Below are 7,399 nucleotides of genomic sequence, written 5' to 3' on the forward strand. Positions count from 1 at the left end.
GGATGAAATGATCTAAATGTTTTTCATTTTATGAAGTTTGGTTTTGTTGTGTAAAACTCAGCTATCTTGGTGCTAGCAGGCTATCTGATCACCACTTGCTCAGTTTTGTGTTCTGTGTTTGTGTGTTTTTAAAGTTAAGACAAACTTTATTTAAAGGTGTGTGTTTGATTCTGGTGCTAAGCTATCAGCTTCTTTTGTTAGCTTTAACTGCTAACAGCTAAGAACACGTGCTTGCCTGCTAAAGAATATTTACCCAGAAAGGTTGTTAGTTTTCAATCCAGTAAATAATAGTTCCCTAAACATTATTTTACTAAACTTGATAACTAAGTAAACACCATTAAGCCCAATTTCTCCAGAGAGATTTGACTCTTTTCCAAAATATTTCCTTGAATATTTTACCACTTCCTTAATATTTCTTTGCATATTATTTTAATAAGTAAAGGCAGCTAATGAGACACCGTTGAGAATCAGTCATCCAGAAGGTTGGTTTTATTCAGCAAATCATTCTTTAAAACATTATTTTAATAAAATAATATTTTATCTGATCTTGCATTGTGAATGCTTGTCTAAAGGTATGCTGATTATTGCCTAAATTGGTTCCAAGACTAAATTAACTTCATTTCCAGATTCTTCAAGATAATCCTTGGTTCTCAAACATAAACATTGCATGGTAATGTTGCATCACTTTTTCATTCATGGTTTCAACCATCAACCATTAGTCTTCATTATTCTTTAATTCTGCTTGGTAGTTAGTTGGATTATTTTAGCATAGTAAAGAGTTTGTTGATTGAAATATGTTTGACTTTGAGTTGACTTATTTTTGTTAATAAATCATTGTATTTTAAGAAATTGTGTGAATTCATTCCATGTGTGTGCAGAGTTTTGCTGTTCAATAATGTCAGAGCTTGGCTCACCCTTTTCGATTTTGTCCTAATACCACCGCCTTACTGGACTGGTATTCACAGGATAATCCTTAACAGACCAAAATATTATTTGATAAAATACTAAAGTATTAATATTACATATTAAATAATATATTCAGATTCATAGTCACAATATCACAACAAATTGTGCAAAATGTCCTATCTGTTTTTTCTGTGTGCACTGATAAAAGCCTTCCTCCATCTGAGATGCTGATGTCAGTCTAGAGAAAAGGGTATCATGTTGACCCATTTACAATTTATAGATGGAAGACAACTCTGTGTCAACCAGAGACCGGTGTTCTGTTGGTGTCTGGATGACTTCCAATGAGGATGCAATCCTTGCTTTGTTTATGTGACCTCGATCTGTGTGTCTATGGCACTAACATCAGAGTGAAAGCGGACACAAATTACCGAATCTAATGAGGAAGTCTTATGTAACAAAGGGAATTTTCTTACCTGGAGGGGATCAGCAAAAGAATTAACGAATGTTAACCCCTTTTCTCTTTCTTCCTTTGTGTCTCTTTGGCAACGCTATGTCATTATAAAGGTTAAAATTCACACATTACACATAAAATATGTGTAAAGTTTGTTTTATAAAAACAGTGCACATTGCCAACAAGAATTCTGATTAACAAGGAAAATAATTATGTACTTTTTTTTTCTCTCTTCAACATTATATTAGTTTTTATATAGGAAGTTGGATTATAAAGCACTTACGCTGAGAACAACTTTCCAATATTAAAGAGGTTTTCAGAGCAAGGCCAAATGGAGCCATTCTGTAACTGTCCACTAGATGGCCTGTATTTGACTATGATTTTTCATTATTTATTTATTTAACTACTTTTTCTTTTAGCCACAGTTTGTTTTTGCTAATCCAATTACTCAGTGTGGAATTTTAATTTGTAACAAGTCAATAACCAGTTTACTTTTATGTGTTATTCTAAGCAAATAAAGTTTTGCAGAGATAATTGTTAACGATTCGGTTGATTGCATATTTAATTTTAACTTAACATAAACTATAGGATCCTGCTCTAATTATCAAAACTAACAAATTAAGGCAAGGATGACACAGAGAAATGATTCTGTGGTTTAATGCATTCTGTCACTTTTAACATTCTCTCAGACCATCATACAGGTAAGCAGCAGAAATAACAGCAATGTTTTATTTAACTTACATGATTAAAGAATGTCTTAACCAATAAGTCAGGATATTATGAAAGGGGAAAACCGACCTGTGTTTTTAATTTAAACACAATTACAAACATAGCGTAATTGGACTGCTTTTCAATCTGGATTTTCTGTCCCTTAAAACTGTTTGAAATAGCAGTATATGCAAACACAATTTTCTAAATTATTTTTTAAAAATTGTTGATTTAGCTATTAGGTTGTTCTAGGTTTAGGTCAGTAGCAAGGACCTTTCCATTTAAAACACAACAGCAAAAGGGGATGCAATTAACTATGTTAACATACTGATTTTTATTCACCCTTACTTATAAATCAGATAGGTTATCTGGCTAAATGCATTTCATGTGTATAACTTGGAAATAGTTGTTCAAACAGAGGGGTTATTGCTAAGGACCACTGATTTTTGTTGTATGTTACAGACGTCTATGAAAATAACCATTTCATGCAAATGTGATAGTGGTTTAGATGATTATGAAAGAATGCTTTCAACGGTTTCTTTTCCATTTTGGACAACACAGTTCTAAAATATTGAAAGGTTCTCTTTTTCTTATACCCATTCTGATTAATACGTTACATAATCTGGAAAACTATTATATACTAACATGTCGAGTCAATGGGAAGATGCTAAAAGAAATCACTGTTAGGAAGAACCCCACCTAAAACAAATCACTACTCTTCTTTAAATCTTTTTGAAGACAACTTTCCGTGTTCAGTCTGTAGATTACTGACTCTTAATTGACTTAGTTGCTCCTCCTCAGCATAATTTATCAGTACTGATTAGGCCTGGATGTTCCGACAAGGCTTTACCAAGACCTGATCCTGAACTGCTGACCTTAACATTTCTTCAACAGCTCATTGAGGTCAACTGGGGACTTTTTAGGACTACCGTATTTTCCACACTATAAGGCGCACTTAAAAACCATTAATTTTCTCAAAAAATGACAGTGCGCCTTGTAATACGGAGCGCCTTATATATGGATCAATTGGTTAATTGATTGATCCATACTGGTTGTACACGGCGCTCTGTCAAAATGTTTCAGTACGACTGGTAAACTACAAAGCCGCACCGCTTGCAGCATTACGGCTACCGTAGTCAGGGGTGTCGCCTAAGTAATAGCGGTAAACACCTGTACTGTGCTTACTCCTAGTCCAACACCACTTGTGTGTGTATAACGACCCCAAAATTGCACCTTTCAAGAGACACGCTTACGATGCTGAGTTCAAACTCAAGGCTGTCAGCTACGCAGTCGAACATGGGAATAGAGCAGCAGCGAGAGAATTCAACAGTTAACGCTATTATATTGTGAATGTACTAACGTTTGATTAAGTGCATCAAACTGTTTCTTTTACATGTTTACTGAATCAGGGAAAAGTTCCCTTTCACGTTTTTACTAACGTTTGATTTCAACTTCAACTTCGTAGACTCCAATGCATTCCTAACGTGAGGTATTCAATAGAATTCTATGTAGAGGAGACCTTACCATGAGAGTGAATGGAGTTATCAGAACGCTGGTTTGTAGTGTATTAATAAAGTTTGACTGACTGACTTATCTGACTGTTTTGTTGACATTCTCTTTAGCACAGCTCCATCTAGTGGATGCATAACGCAACCCCAGTCAAACGTTTGACTGCAGTAGCTTCTATTCTATGCGCCTTATAATCCGGTGCGCCTTATAGTGCGGAAAATACGGTACTTAAAATAAACTACTTTCCATTAAAATTTCACAGGAACCACACTGTCTAATGTGAACATTGATAATGTTGTAGTATAAAGAAACATCGCATTTAATTACGATGTCAGAAGTGGGCAACAAGATTACATTCAGACCAATAATAACACTGGTGTCTCAAGAAAAACAACACAAAACTAAGGTTGGTGTACATTACACTTTTTTGATTGTTTGTAATTGAGAGTTAGATGAAAAATAGATAAACATTTATTTCAGGATTCAATATGATTTGGATGTTTCTTCTGGGCCAGTAATTAGGTTATTTGCCTAAGTTTCTTATAAAGACTGTTTTCTTTCCTTATTAACAAACCATATTCATTGTGAAATGTATTTTAAAGAAGAAAAACACACAAGACAAAATCATACAGCATATTAGCAATATCAGTCACACTGAAAAAGTCTACCTTACAATAATTAATAAATAACATTGTAAGTCATATTATGGGTTATTTTGGTCTGATGTCTCTAACGGTCCCTTTAATACCTCTGATTAAACATTTGACTTTGGCTTCTGCTGTCTTTTTCTGGATTGTATATGCTGTAAAACATTCTTTTGTAGAAATTGCTCAGTTGACAAGTTTGTAATAATATATTGATACTAATTTCTCAACAGAGATTGGAATAAGATATACTTTAGATGTCTTGAAACATAGTTTGGGTGAGAAGGAAGAGCTTTTATATAAGTTATTTAAAAAAATCTTTTGCATCAAAAAATATTCAAAATGTAAATTGTGTGACCTGAAATGAAAAGCAATGAACTCAAATACTAAAGAGACATACAGGTCCTTCTCAAAAAATTAGCATATCGTGATAAAGTTCATTATTTTCTATAATGTAATGATGAAAATTTAATATTCATATATTTTAGATTCATTGCACATTAACTGAAATATTTCAGGTCCTTTATTGTCTTAATATGGATGATTTTGGCATACAGCTCATGAAAACCCAAAATTCCTATCTCACAAAATTAGCATATTTCATCCGACCAATAAAAGAAAAGTGTTTTTAATACAAAAAACGTCAACCTTCAAATAATCATGTACAGTTATGCACTCAATACTTGGTGGGGAATCCTTTTGCAGAAATGACTGCTTCAATGCAGCGTGGCATGGAGGCAATCAGCCTGTGGCACTGCTGAGGTCTTATGGAGGCCCAGGATGCTTCGATAGCGGCCTTTAGCTCATCCAGAGTGTTGGGTCTTGAGTCTCTCAACGTTCTCTTCACAATATCCCACAGATTCTCTATGGGGTTCAGGTCAGGAGAGTTGGCAGGCCAATTGAGCACAGTGATACCATGGTCAGTAAACCATTTACCAGTGGTTTTGGCACTGTGAGCAGGTGCCAGGTCGTGCTGAAAAATGAAATCTTCATCTCCATAAAGCTTTTCAGCAGATGGAAGCATGAAGTGCTCCAAAATCTCCTGATAGCTAGCTGCATTGACCATGCCCTTGATAAAACACAGTGGACCAACACCAGCAGCTGACACGGCACCCCAGACCATCACTGACTGTGGGTACTTGACACTGGACTTCTGGCATTTTGGCATTTCCTTCTCCCCAGTCTTCCTCCAGACTCTGGCACCTTGATTTCCGAATGACATGCAGAATTTGCTTTCATCCGAAAAAAGTACTTTGGACCACTGAGCAACAGTCCAGTGCTGCTTCTCTGTAGCCCAGGTCTGGGGAATGCGGCACCTGTAGCCCATTTCCTGCACACGCCTGTGCACGGTGGCTCTGGATGTTTCTACTCCAGACTCAGTCCACTGCTTCCGCAGGTCCCCCAAGGTCTGGAATCAGCCCTTGTCCACAATCTTCCTCAGGGTCCGGTCACCTCTTCTCGTTGTGCAGCGTTTTCTGCCACACTTTTTCCTTCCCACAGACTTCCCACTGAAGTCCCTTGATACAGCACTCTGGGATCAGCCTATTCGTTCAGAAATTTCTTTCTGTGTCTTACCCTCTTGCTTGAGGGTGTCAATAGTGGCCTTCTGGACAGCAGTCAGGTCGGCAGTCTTACCCATGATTGGGGTTTTGAGTGATGAACCAGGCTGGGAGTTTTAAAGGCCTCAGGAATCTTTTGCAGGTGTTTAGAGTTAACTCGTTGATTCAGATGATTAGGTTCATAGCTCGTTTAGAGACCCTTTTAATGATATGCTAATTTTGTGAGATAGGAATTTTGGGTTTTCATGAGCTGTATGCCAAAATCATCCGTATTAAGACAATAAAAGACCTGAAATATTTAAGTTAGTGTGCAATGAATCTAAAATATATGAATGTTAAATTTTCATCATGACATTATGGAAAATAATGAACTTTATCACAATATGCAAATTTTTTGAGAAGGACCTGTAGATATTGTCAGTATGTATGGCAAATCCAGCAATATACTAACATTGTGCAATTTAAGGCACTCCATTGTAATCCAAAATGTGGAGGAAGTTAAGCTATTGGTAGTGAGTATTTGTTATCTCTTTAAAGAAAATAAACATATAAATGATAAAATATTATTATATTATATTAAAATGGAGACACTATCCACAAGTACAATTAAAGGAAATCTGTATCAGTAGTTTAATTTTTGGGGGATTTGAGTTTGATGTTTTTAATTTTTACCACAATGGTTGAAAACTGGCCATCATTCCAATCGACTGTTTAACCTTTGTTTTAGGGTGACTACTGAAGTAGTGTTTCCAAACATGATATACACACACAACATATGGACAGACATTATCTGATAACATCTTGGTGTGTTTGGTCAGTTTATAAAAATGTGGGCTTTGCAGTATGATTTTAATATACAGTGCCTTGAAAAAGTGTTCACATCTAGTGGTTTTCTTTGTCACCACCATAGCTTACTGCATTGTGCTGTGTAATTTTTATGCCACACAGAATTTTGCATGTATGTCAAAAACTTACATTTTGCTGTTATCTGGTTGGGACACCTTCATGTTTGAAGTGTTCCTTATATGGTTTTGGCAATCTGTAAATAGGACTTGTTTATTTCAACAATGGCTTTCTTCTAGCTACTCTTCCAGATTTATAGAGGTGATGATGGAATAGTTGTCTTGTCAAAAGACCTGAGCTGTGGATTTCTGTAGCTCCCCTAGTGTTACCATGGGCTTCTTGGCTGCTTCTTTCATTATCACTCTCATTGCCTGGCTTGTCAGTTGATGACCATGTCTTGGTAAGTTTGAAGTTTTCTCAAACTCTTTCATTGTGTAATAGTTTGTTTTAGTCTACCATATAACGTTAAAATACACTAAGGTTTTAAGTTGGAACCTGAGAAAATCATTAAACTTTCAGGGAACATGAATACATTTGCAAGGCAATTTATACATTTAGTTTGTGATTAATGCTATACTCTTCACCTTTAACTACATTTGACGTTAAGCATCGCTGAAAACAATGTTTTATAACTTCTGTAAATATGTGGTCAAGGTTAAAAATAAAACTGTGTTTAAAATGTATATTGTTTGTAGAAGTGTGGTAATGGTAGATTTACACATCTAAATCTAGTACAAAGCGTGAAGTTAACCTTAAATATTGAAGAATGACAAAATACC

Source organism: Girardinichthys multiradiatus, chromosome 1 (assembly GCF_021462225.1).
Source record: "Girardinichthys multiradiatus isolate DD_20200921_A chromosome 1, DD_fGirMul_XY1, whole genome shotgun sequence".
NCBI lineage: Eukaryota > Metazoa > Chordata > Actinopteri > Cyprinodontiformes > Goodeidae > Girardinichthys > Girardinichthys multiradiatus.